The sequence below is a fragment of the Uloborus diversus genome, unplaced genomic scaffold (genome assembly GCF_026930045.1).
Source record: "Uloborus diversus isolate 005 unplaced genomic scaffold, Udiv.v.3.1 scaffold_12, whole genome shotgun sequence".
In the NCBI taxonomy this organism is placed as follows: domain Eukaryota; kingdom Metazoa; phylum Arthropoda; class Arachnida; order Araneae; family Uloboridae; genus Uloborus; species Uloborus diversus.
In genome coordinates, this window is record NW_026557876.1 from 1,246,916 (window position 1) to 1,260,677 (window position 13,762).

Consider the following 13,762-nt stretch of genomic DNA (forward strand, 5'->3'; position numbering starts at 1 on the left):
TAAGATGCGATTTTGTTTAACGTTTTGCTTAATCAGGGGTGCCCCTCATCCTAAAGGGAATGAGCACACACCCGCTAAATGTCACAAAGTGACCCCCCCCCAAGAGCTCCCCAAAATTGAGAAAAATAGTCCTAAAAACACACTTCCCCCTAAAAATTTCAATGGATCAGCCTGCGGCATGACCCTTTCCTCTCCCTTGGTGGGCACCCGTACATTTTTAGTGTAAAATAATGTGTTAAACAATTACTTTACTTAATAAGTTTACTCAACTACTTTACTTAAAGTCATGGTGTATAAGAAAAAATGCAATTTTTTATGTATACTTTTTTCCGAATTGTAATTTTGAAATAAAAATTGCAAGAATAATCTATGTAGTTTAGCCAGTTGAAGTTAAGATAGTATAATGTAGTGCAGTTAAATTTAGAGCAATACATTCTAAAAATTCAAATTTAATTAAAAATAAAATCAACTGATTTTAATCAATGATTTTGTCAAAACAATTTCTTGATTCAAATCAACGGTTTATTTTTTCTAAATTACTTAATTTAATCCAAATTATAAACACATTGAGTATCAAAAAATTATAACAATTAGGATAAAAAAAATAGTGCTTATATTTTAATATTTTGTTGTCAATCAAGAACTTTTTTTTTACGTTTTCTTAAATTAGACAAGTGCATGCTGGGCAGAGTGACATAGTTCAATTCGCTTACTTATTCAATCATTTTAAGTATTAATATATTAATTAACTAACAATTGCCTTATTCACCCCAATTGAATTTATTTCCGAACTTTAGTCGACTCTGAGCTGATAAACATAGAAAATTGTCAAATTTTAAGAATTTATCTTGAAAAAGTGTAAAAGTTATAATTCCAGGAAATATAGTAGCTGGGGAAAGGGAGAGGGGCAGACCAGCTAGAGTTGAAACCTAGTAGTAACGAAATTTGTACACAAGGATTTCTAACTGTCATTGTAAAACTTCCATCATCATGTGTGTTAGTTTTCTTTTTATAAAAAGAGAAAATTCCGTTTGAAGACTGCGTGAAAAAGGGGAGAGAAGGGACTTAGAAAATATTCTAGATTGCTATGCACAATGTCCAAACATTGTATGATAAAAATCTACTATGAACTATGCCTCTGGACTTGCACTAAAAGATCAATAATGATAATGGATATCTACAAATGTTTCAAGACTAAAAAAATCTAAATAAAAAAATCCGAATTTTTTTATTTAAAAAAAATTAAAAAATCACAATCCCTGATGTTAAGTAGTCATTTCTAACCTTTATCATTATCACAAACTATTTGCATAAAGAATTTTAACATAGAAAATGTTTTTCACATATGTTTTTTACATATATTCTTGCAGAGTAAAATATTTGAGTGCTGTTGTCTGTAGTTGATGTAAAACTGAAACTCATATTTTTAACTGATATGTTCATCATTAAATTTGCTGTAAACGAATTTGAATTTTTTTTTTCATTCAAAAATTTTCGTTGTTCACTTTTAATTAACAGACATTTTTCAGCACCATTTTCATTTTTAAAAAATATGATTATCAACAAACTAGTTCAATAACTTTTATTCTATTGTAAGTAGTTATTTTTCACCTGGCATTTATTCATATGAATGTTAATTGTAAAAAGTAAATGAATAGAAAGAAAATAATTCTATTAATGCTTTTTTTTCATTTCTAAAATACTTTTTAGCGAAGTTGACTGAATACTTTCATCAGCTGAGGTTACAAGAACTTTTTTGTTCAGAGGGTTAATTTTACATCCTCCATATGTGACAAATACCAATTCCCAAGAACGTTCAAATGTTTGCAGTTTTTCGTCCAATTTTAAATTACTGTTTTCATGAATCGCAGCTATTACATATATTAAGTCTATTTCATGTGAATGCGCGATATACTTATTCAGAATAACACAAATGAAAAAAACCTTTAATAATGATCCACCTTATTCTTGTCTATTTGAATAATTTTACTATTAATAACAATTGCAGGCGATTTGAATGTTATCATGTTAAAATATTACTGAATTTGAAAATTTATTTATTCACCCATTTATACCAGGAATAACCAAAAAAATACATTCTTCTTCTCTTTCCTTTATAAGATTGCACTATCTAATGTAAATAATCATGCATGTAAATGAAAAAGTATTTTTTCATTTTTTTTTCCACCGTAAACAAAATTATTAGCCATTTTAATTATTCGAATATTTATGTTTTTGCTAATTATGAAGAACAAATGAATACCAAAAAAAGAAAGGAGAACCTCCATTAATAGGGCTTTGCAACCTTATTTTTTATAATAATTATTGATCGATACTCATACATTTATCCACTAGATGGCAGCATGAACGATAAGAAAATCATACTGAAAAGCGAAGATATTGCACTATTTCACCCTGACGCTTTCAGAATCTTTCGGTCTCTAACCGAACGTTTCCAGACATCATTTCATCACACAAAATTAAAGTGTTCCTAATTATATATGATTTTATTGCTCAAGATGGATATTATTTATACGAGTAAGTGCTTTTCTTTCCTTATTTAATTAATCTATCTGACAGTTAAACAATGTTAAATTTTTTTTATAGATGAACGAAGGATGTTTTGCCTGTTTCAAAACTTTCAAGTGATGGTAATGACTTGTACCCATTTGTACCCGGGCTAAATTTTCCGTATATAGTAGCTGCAGCTTTCCCATTATCAACGAGACGTAGTATAGTCAGCACACTCGAGTACGACATTTTTTTTTTCACTCAAAGCTTTGGGTGCTTCAATCATTCTTCAAAGAAATCCCTACTCGAAAGAAAGTACTCTAGAGAGAAAAAAATGTTGTACTCGAGTGTGCTGACTGTAATACGCCTTATTAATAATGGGAAAAGTGCAGCTATTATGTACAGAAAATTTAGCCCGGGTACAAACGGGTAAAATCATTACCATCACATTAAAGGATTTAATTGAGCAAGAATTCCTTTGTTTATCTTTTAAAAAACTTTAATATTGTTTGATTATCAGATGGAGCCATTGAATTGGAGAAAAAAAGCACTTACCTTTTTAAATAATATCCATCTTGAACAGTTAAATCATGTGAATTTAAGAACACTATAATTTTTTGTGATGAAATGATGAATTCTGAACTTGACTTTTGTCCACCTAGCTCCTATTAATCGAAACACTGTGCAACGCTTCTAAAGCTCAAGTGTTGCCAAATTCCAAGCAATAAAAGTTCTCCATTCCTCCACGGATTCCATTCCACAAGTTTCCATTATCGTGCACGTTTTAGTGTAAAATAATATGTGGAACAATTACTTTTCTGAACTGTATTAGTCATGGTGTATGAAATTTTTTATTTTGTTCTAAACTGTAATTTTGGAGTAAAAGTAATCGAGAGTGAAAATCTGTTACACACGCAGAAAGAGGGATCTATGTCGTTTAGCCTGTTGAAGTTAATAAATTATAATGCAGTGTCGTTAAATTTAGAGCAGTACATTCTAAAAATGCAAAATTAATCTATAAAAGTAAAATCAAACTGATTTTTATTAATGATTTTGTTACACTTAATTCAAATCAATCGATTTAAATCAATGATTTAAAAAAAAATCACTTGATTTAAATCAAGCTGATTTAAATCAACGGACCCTGGGTATTATCACTTTTCTTTTACAAAATGAAAGAAGTGGGGCAAATGATTGGTTCTACAAATGCAGGAATATTTAGGATATGAGACTTTCAGAAAGTAAATGTATAGCATTTCGAGAATAAAAACTGTCTGCTCCCTGTTTAATAAAAATGATCATCTAAAATCAAGCTCACTGCAACTATCTCCATCTAGTTTTGTCTTTCTCCTTCCAAAAGTATTCACTTATTTATTCTTTGCATTGCAAAAGTTTCGATGCAATCTACGATATTGCACCGTCTTCCAGAGGTTTCGAATCGCAAACTGCGATGCGGCCCATTCGATTCGTTTCTATTCAAGCCGACCGATGTTAACGGGCTCCATCTTTCTTTTCAGGCTGAAGAAGCTGTCAGTGCTGTGTCAAGACTTGCCCAGGAAAATGTGAGTGAAACTTTTTATCTGCTCGTTTTCCCTTTAGCTGAACATGTGCTCACATATCTGTTCTGCCCGAGTGCTTTGAGAAGGCTTTTGTGCATCGTTGCAGGGTTTTTAAGTTAATTTTTTTTGTGTAAAAATATGTAAGAGATCTTTTTTTAAATAAAACATATTCCTAATTATTTACCTTATACTGTATGCATATTATTTTTTTTGCAAATGCGATTATGAGAATAATTTGAATTGCAAACCATTATTCTTAGTCAGAAACAGTATTTACGAAAATGTGTGGGACTGCGTGTCTACTTATACTTGAAATACAGGCAGTGTACTGGGTTCATCTTCCATTTTCTATTACATCAAGAGACTGGAAAAATATTTAAAAAGGAAAAAAAACTATTGATTGGAATATTTCTCAATCCGGGTGAAAATGACGCTGGTCGACAGTATGAGTCATCAAAGACTTCATAGGACTAACAGAATGTAAACTTTAGTGGCCAGGTGAAAACTTGCCCCCATTTTCCTTTAGGAAGCCTCATGTAATTTGTAGGAAACTTGCCTTCATTTACAACGCTTAGGTTTTCTTTGTGAGAAAAGATGGGTGAAGAATTTCCTGCTGCCTTTGTCCTTGCGGCCCTACCGAATTCCTCCCGAGCAGAGATGAGATTTTGTCGACTCTAAGCAGAAAAAGACGCCCGTTGTATCCCTCTCTTCCCCGCTCGTGTCTGTTGAAAACCACCGATCGACTTCACTTTTCGTCAATTTGCTTTCGTGTTTTTGTCATTTGCTCTTCACTTTTTCACTCTTTCAAACCGGGGCGCGAAGATGAAGGGACCCATCGGAGTTTTTGTCGAAATCTCGTAGTCGCCCATCCAACAGACCAGTTCCTCCTTTTTCTACTTTAGTGCCCCGGCGGATGGGGTGGACTGGGGCACGACCATGATCTGGACTCTTTTCTTTTGTTCAAATGAACATATTCAAAAACACATTCAAAATGTGTTTGAATGATTCTTTAAAAAATTTAAAAAGAAATCGCTAATTTTACTTTTTTTTTTTGCAAAATCATGTTTTTTTTTTAAGGGGGTAACAGTACCTCAAAAATGATCAAACGAGGGGAAAAATTTTATTGCTTATTTCAGAACTAAAAACCAGTCCAAACACGGGGGAAAAGTTTCATTGCTTTAGTTCAAATATTTAAAAAGTTATGAGTGGTTTTAGGTCATGCTCGCTATGTTTTCTTATGCAAAAGAAAAACGTTAAATTGATTTTTCTCGATGATCATTTTTTTGTGTTTTCACGTCATAAAAATCCCTAAGGCTTTTTTTTTTCTATTAACGATGCAGCTTTAAAGTAATACTTTTTGCAATAAGGATAATATATTTAACAAACTGTGCATGGGATTAGCATTTTATAAATGACTCAAATGTTTAGATTAGTTAAACCTTTAAGAACCATATTTAAAAAAAATATGATTTTTTACATAATTAATCACAGAAAATTTTCTAATAAACACAAAAGCAAATGAATGCACAGATTTTTAGAGATGGTGATTGTGATCGTCTAGCAAAAAGTTTTTTTAACATTAATTAAAAACAAAAAAGCCTTCAGAATTTTAAAAAATTGAAATTTTCCTAAATTTTTTGAATTAAAAAAAGGCAATATTTTAAAGTTTTGATAGTAAATTATTAATTTTGAAACTAGTATGCATGCTATGGTTTCAAAGAAAAATAAAATTTACTTAAATTTAAAAAAAAATTTTTGAAAGGTACTGTTACCCCTTAAAGTGAGTTTATTAGAGGTCGTCGGGAGGGAGAACCAAATCCCTTACCGATTCCAAATTGCGTATAATGTGCCGGTGCATTCGAATGAAATCAATCTCTTAGGCATTTCGTTCCGAATGTGTTTTCCCTGTCTTTTAATTCCATCTTCTTTCTTTCAGGGTTGTTTGGTTTAAACCATGATTTAAACCAATTGTTTTTTTTTTTTAAACCATGCGGTTTTTTAAAAAATTAAAAAAAGGCCAAAAAAAGCCAAAAAAAAAAAAAAATCCATTTTACAGGTTTACATTGACTTCCCCACACATATTGAAAAATGTAAAATTACATTTATGCAAAGTTGCTTCTTCAAAATGTTTTACAAGCTTTAATCGAAAAAAAATATTAATATATTTTTTATTTTATATATGTGCCATAAAGCAGATTTCAGTCAACTTCCATCATTACGCTCAATTTGCATGGTTAGTTAAGATTTACTGAGGATTGAATCTTTTATTGTAGATTCAATCCATTATATTGCTCACTCCTGTTGCAGGGGTGTGACATTTTTGCCCATTTATTTGCACTTTCCTGGAATTTTAACTTCGACTTGTAAGGTAATCGACAGTCTAACTTAATTGTTTGCACCTAAAAATTAAGATTTGTTCTGCAGAACACAAATAATATTTTTTGAATCAAATTAAAAAAAAAAGTTTATACTTCACGTATATAACGTTTTTGGCAAAAAAAATTTCTTAAAATAGAATTTGCTACACATTTATTTGTTCTAAAGAGTTTGCATTTAATATTTTTTAAACTTCAGTGCTGGATGCAACATGTATGCCAGTAAATACGCTGTAATTTAAGCCATGTTACACCAATTTTTGTATTTTTGATTCGGTTCTTTGTTTTAGCGATAGTCGATATCTTTTTCCGAGTCTTTCCAAAATAAGAACGGAGTCGAATATAGAGCAGCACTTTGTTTTAAAACTTTCTCAGTAAGTACAACAGCAATCGATTTTTTGACTGTTCAATCATGTACTGTTGTACATTTTGCTTGACTTTAATATTTGCGACATTGTGTATATAAAAATCAGCATTATGTAAGATTAGAAAGAAAAAATATGAAAATTGTTCTTTCGAAAAGATTATGCTTAAAAATATAACTTTTACCTTTATTCGATAATTATTCATATTATGTTGGTTTTATAAAGGTTTTTTTTTGGATCTTCATTATATTTTATCTTAACCTGCATCACAACCACTTCTTGAAGTATTTCGTATCATAAAGGGTCTATATATACATGCATACTAATATGTTAATCAAGTCAAACATTTCAATCAATATTTCCCCGCAGAAAGCTATTTTAATTATTTAATTTAGTTACAAGATTTTGTTCTTATCTCTTTAATTAATCAAGAAATTAGGTATAATGTGACTATTGAATAACTGTTAATTAAATGAAACCTTAATTACCTTCAAAAATCAATTGTTTTTCTCGCAAATAGTATTTAAACCAAAAAAAAAAAGGTTTAAATTAAAATAAAACTGTTTTAAACCAAAAAAACCGTTTTTTTTTTTTTTGAAAAAAACCGGTTTTTTTTACCAACCCTGCTTTCTTTTAGGCTGAGCTTCGAGAGCAGTTGCGGGAACTCTCCGAGAATACGGCTCTCGAGAATGAGGAACTGAGAAAGGCTCTCGGCAAGGTAAGGATTCTCCCGATTCCACTCTCTGGCATCGTGGGTATGAGGGGGAGGGTCAGGTGTCCTGCACGTGAACAGACTCGACTTCACTGGCAACCACACAACACGTTTGAGGAGTGGCTATCGTGTAAAAATGACATTCGTGATCCTTATCCGGGGGGGGGGGGGAATTGTGCCCATCCCTGAAAAGTCCTGCCTGGTTGGGCCCACCTAACTGAAACGTGCTGGGTTAATGTGTAGCACATATGTTTATTTGACTTATATCCAGCAGTTTTCTTATTATCCCGATATTTTAAAGTACTCATAATCCGATTGCAGAAATGAATTTCCATTATGTAAAGAAATTTAAGCTTTGTGAGTAACATTTTTAGTTCAAAATATTGCAACTCATGAAAATGATCACAGACACAAAATATGGAAACATTTTAATTTAATAAAAGTTAAAGTTAATTTAATAAAAGTTAAAAAAGTTTTAAATTTAATAAAAGTTTGATTTTTTCTTACAAGTAACTTTTCTTTAAATTGAAAGTCAAAAAATATTTTGTTGTTTGAGAAAAATGGTGACATGACTCAAAAAAGGCAGAAAATAAGATCTTTAATGGATAATACTTTTTAAATAAATGGATCTGTTATTTGGAATAGAGGCACACGTCGTAGATAGCAAAGTTGCCGGTGCATGGCAACTTTGATTCGAGTCGCACTCCCTCTTATATTTTCCCTTTTACGTCAAAACAAATAGTATAAAAATATATATAATTTCATATAATTTGAACAACTGTGGCCATTGCATCTAAAAGTGTGAACCAGCACTTGTACAATTGTCCGAATCGGAACAAAACTATCTTCAGAAACTCGACATGTACTTGTACCCAAAAAACATTTATTTAAATTAAAAAACATTTAGGTATCTGACATTGAATCTAAAACTTATAATATTCTTCAACTAACTGATTTTTTTCCTGCATTTTTTTTTTTAAATGTAAGGTAAATTTTAAGAAATTTTAGAGCTGAAAAATACAAAAAGCCAAAAGTACGTAATGAGCATTAAATAAACTTTTTGCTCTCCTGCAATATTTAAGCATCCCACATGGCAGGGTTCGTACGCCCTTGAAAAATCTTGAAAAGTGCTTGGAAAAAAAAAGTTCATTTTCAAGTGCTTGAAAACCTTGAAAAAGTTTTAAAACCTTGAAAAAGTTTCTTAGTGCTTAAACTCTTTCAAAAATAATCGGATTGTGCTCAAAACTTTTAAAAAAGTATTTCACTAATGCAATTTTCTGAACATGCGTTCGATTTGCAACGTCGCGAAAAATCGCTTCCGTGTTTGGGATTTCAATCCTTTTGCATCTTGTAAATATTTTGAAGTTTTTTACAATCGGAAGCTATTTTGACCTATGGTACCTCAGATTAGTTTATTTTTTGTTTAATTTCGATGTCTAAAAAAGGAATAATTTTGGAAACCATGACAACATTGAACTTACTCGGATTTCGAGGGAAAATTTCTCTGGTTTTTGAAATTTCAATCTTTTTGCATCCTGCAAGTATTTAAATATTTTGGCTAATCGAATGTTATTTTCGCATATGCTACCTCAGATTAGCATATTTTATGTTTAATTTTAGTAAAAAGTTAATAAATGTATTTCATGGAAAAAAAGCCAACATTGAACTTACTCAGACTTAGCGGAAAATTAATTCTCGTGTTTGAAATTTCAATCTTTTTGCATCTTGCAAATATTTAAATATTTTGGCAAATCAGATGTTATTTTCAAATATGCTACCTTAGATTATCATATTTTATGTCTAATTTTAGTATAAAATAAATGAATTTATGGGAAACATGCCAACATTGAACTTAATTTGCGAAAATTTGCTTCCCTTGTTTGAGGTTTCAACTCTTTTGCATCTTGTAAATATTTTTATATTTTTGTCAATTAGAAATTATTTTGACACGTGCTACATCAGTTTAGCTTGTTTTACATTATTTTTTTAATACCTAAAAAATTAATTACTTTTGTTTTGTTTAATTACATACATACTTTTTTAATTTATCATTAGCTAATTCTTGGTTATTAGAGATTTTTTTTGAAAAAAATTTAAACAATTGAGCACCTAACATTTTAACTTAAAAGTTTGTATTTTAAAGATAAGTTGAATTATACAATTTTATAAGTTTAATTTATAAGTTTGTCATTTTCTTTATATCTGCTGAAATAATTAAGGTATGTAACAGGAGTGATTGTGTTTTGGTTATTCACTGGAAATCCGGTAGTGTTTGTTATGCTTTCACCTCCCTACTTCCAATTTTCTCCCTGAAACTTAAAATTACCCCAATGTTCAAAATTACTACTTTTGTTGGATTGTGGGCATTTCGAACAGCTTACCATAAGAGGTTGTAATCACCAAAGGGGTAGATAACTTAAGGAGGGTCCTTAATCTTCATTGTGGTCTAATAAATTGACCAGGACCAGCCTAGCTAGTCCCATTACCTGTTACTGGTTATCAACAGGCACTGGGCCTGGTATTTATCTGTACAATATTTTGACTTCATAAGTTATTTTAACATAAGAAATGAATTGTATGTATATCAAAAATAATTGTTGTACACATGTATATTTAAGGAATAGAGGTCTTGGTTTTAAAAATCATCTCCCCTCCTCTCCCCCCGATTAGCTCTTTAAAACTTACGGGTGATTTTTTATGAAATCACAATCAAACCTGAATAATTATCACTTCTCTAAATTTAAATTCTAATTTCAATAATAACCCATTTATTCCCAAAATAAAACTACTTTTGTCATAATGTATGTCAACTTCTTATGAATCTTTTCAATTTGGAAATATGACTCTGTGAATCAGAACTTGTATATTTATTGACTATTACAAATTATTCAGTAAAAGCAGGCTCAAGTTTACATTCAGAGTATTTATCACTTCTTAAGCAACTTTTGCGAATTTTGGGGTTCGGAGACTGGACAGGGTACTTTCATAAAATGTTTTCTTTCTTACTTATTTTTAAATTTACTTGAGAACAGTTGAAATGCCTTATATTGCCTGAACAACTAATACATACATACGAATAATTGATTAAAAATTTGAATACTTATAAATAATTATCGAATGTCTAATACTTTTGAACTTAATAGTGCTACTGGAAATTTCCTTCTGGGTGTTGTTTTTAATCCTAACCGCCCTTATATATGTGTATAAACCAGGGTTGGCAAGGTTTTGGACACTACGGTAAAAACCTCAGTAAAAACCCTGGTTTTTACCGTCCTGTCCAAAACCCTAGTGTCCAAAACTATATTTTTAGAGAAATTGTGTTTTATGAGAAAACATCAAAAACAGAATAAAATGTATCGAAGTAATGTTTTATATTGAACATTTATTCAATGTGAACATTCAATTTATGTTGCAGCTGATTTTAATCTAGTTACATAGAAGTTGAATTCTTGATTCACATTTCAATTTGTATGCATGAGTTTTTTTTTAATAATAGTAACCAAATTTCCTTATGTTTATGCATGTGTGCAAATGAAAGCAGAGTTGTGGAGGTTTTCACCGTCCTGTTCAAAACTCATGTGTCCAAAACTGTCCGAAAGTGTCCAAAACTATTTTTGAGAAACTATATTTTGTGAGAAAATATCAAAAACAGAACAAAATGTGTTAAATTATGCTTTTTTTGACTATTTAATACATTTATTCAAGGTGAATGTTCAAGAATATAAATATATACGTAACTTATTTATACAGCAGATTTTAATCTAGTTAGGTAGAAATTAAATTCTTCATTAAAAATTTCAGTTTGTATGCATGAGTTTTTTTTTTTCGTTCTATAAATCAAATTTTTTGACATTTATGCATGTGTGTTCAGAAGAAAGTGTTCAAAATGTGGTGCAATAAATGTAATATATTAAAAATATGAACTAAATAAGAATAGCACAGTTTAAAATATAAGTGTTCAGTTATCAATTTCTTGTTCTTTAATCTATGATTTAAAAAATAATTTTTGTTAAAACATCATGTAAAACTTAATTGCACCTAATATTTTTTGCACCTAAATATTGCACATTTAATAACATTCCTTTCAGTTTTAAATAGAACTGAAATTAGTTGTCCTGGTAGTGTTGTGAATTTCCTTTCATAACACTACCAACTGTTACATAAGGAAGTTTTTGCAATAGAGTTATTGACAATTTTTTTTCAAGTCAAATATTTTTTTAATGATCATTTTGGAGAAAAATGTTATCAAATACTTATTAATTAAACCTCACTAATATCTATATTTATGCATTACAAATATTGTAGTAAATATGAAGTGATTAGATTTCACCCCTTTAGCTTTAGCATAGTTTTGGGCAGTTTAAGACAGTTTCGGACACTTTTGAGCAGTTTTAGACAGTTTTGGACGGTAAAAACCACCTGTCCTGTCCAAAACCAGTTTCGGACAGTCCAAAACCCAACCGTGGTATAAACCACTATCAATATAAGAATTAAATGTTGAAACCTGGGGTGGGGGAGAGGGGGGGTTGACTTCAAAACCTCCTCTCTGACTATTCCATTGAATTTAGGTATTTTGGTTTCTTCCGTTAAAAGTTAAAATCGTTCATGAAAGTTTTTTTTTTATTATTTATTTATTTCTTATTATTTTTTATAAATATTAACTTGCATAATCTATAAAATATGCTTCTTTGAATGTGAAGATTGCAAAGTTAAACCTCATTGAACCTGCTTCTCTTTGTGATCGAGCTTTTCAGACATTTGCAGAAAAAACTTTTGACGCTGATCTTTTTTTTTTTTTATCAAAGAGTCTCTTGTTGTAGAATTGGCAATTTTGTTTTCCTTAACTTTTTTATACTATTACCTATTATTTATACGTTTGCATTAAATAAAATCTGCATACGATATTTTTAGTACAAATTTATGATATTGCCTTGAAAAAAATTTTTTTTGCCTTGAAAAGTACTTGAAAAGTGCTTGAATTTTTTTCTCCCTAAAGGGTATGAACCCTGCACATAGTACTCAAAGATATGGATTTATACTAGTTTGTTACTTTTCTTAAATGTACTGATTTTTAATATTCCATTTTTGTGTTATTCATTTCCAAATGTTGATGTAAAAATGGGTTTGCTAATAATTTTTGAACTTGATATTTTAATTAAACTTGTAAGCCATTTTTCAAAAAATAAATAGAAAAATGCAATTTTTTTTTTGAAGAAAATTGTAAATTTTAGACCCCCTGCTGGACATTGAAATAGTTTTTAATTTTTATAAACACTGCAAACTCCCTGATTTTGAATCAAGGTTTTTCTCCCTTTTCAGTGGGGGGGGGGGGGGGGCAGATTTAAAATCCATGTCTTGAGGTGGCATAGAGCTAAATTGGGCTCTGGTTTTGAGACCGCTTTTACTATTTCAAATTTTGTGAAGAAGCCTCTTTTAGTATTTAAAATTTTGTGAAGGGGTCGCAAAACGAACCCAATTTGTGTTGATGCCATTTATAAATCTTCAAAGGTTGGTCATTGTTTTAATTCAACCCTGTTCGCGAGTTAGATTAAACGTTGCTATTTTATATACTTTCGTAGAATGCAGCTTAAATGTTTAACTTTCTTTGATTGATAGCAGTGATGGGGGTGCAGCCGTGAATTCTGCTGTGTGTTCCATATCTCGTTCTGATTGTTTGCAAAACTCTTTCAGGCCCAGCGTGACCTTGAAATCTCCAACGCAAGGTGCAGGGAATCGGAGGCAAAATTACGATCCCAGGCCTCGAATGCAGGCCTCCAAGAAGGGGAGACTGGCAAGGAACTGCAGGTACTGATTGTGATTTGTGAATATCTTTTTGTGGTCCAATACAACTTGTGATTCATAACAGAAGTCCGGTTTAGAAAGGCTTAGATTGCGAAATGTGAACAGTGATCATCAGTTTCTGGCAGGTTTGGCCGGACTGGACCCAATGGATTTTTTCGAAAAAACCCATTAGTTAGCCCACTTTCGGGTTTTTTTTATAATTTTCTGAGAATTTTTTGAAAATTTAATTAATTTAAATACTTTCAGAATTTAAACTTTTTTATTTGTTCTTCACCACAGACAATGGACATAAAAATTAATTTTGAACTTTAATAGTATTTGTTAACTCTTAACGGCATTAAAAAAATACTTCAAAGATTTTAAATAAATATATTTACCTTTTTTCTTTAACTGGTCAATAAATAACTCAAATTATCTTGATTAAGTCCTGTCACATCA

At 30.5% G+C, this 13,762-nt stretch overlaps 1 long non-coding RNA gene across 1 annotated transcript; it reads left to right on the plus strand.

The window, feature by feature from the left end:
- Positions 1–4,025: 4,025 nt before the first annotated feature.
- Positions 4,026–13,300, plus strand: LOC129232396 (uncharacterized). The gene is made up of 3 exons (XR_008581351.1): positions 4,026–4,073; positions 7,448–7,528; positions 13,214–13,300. It is a non-coding gene; the product is annotated as an uncharacterized LOC129232396 (long non-coding RNA).
- Positions 13,301–13,762: the final 462 nt, after the last annotated feature.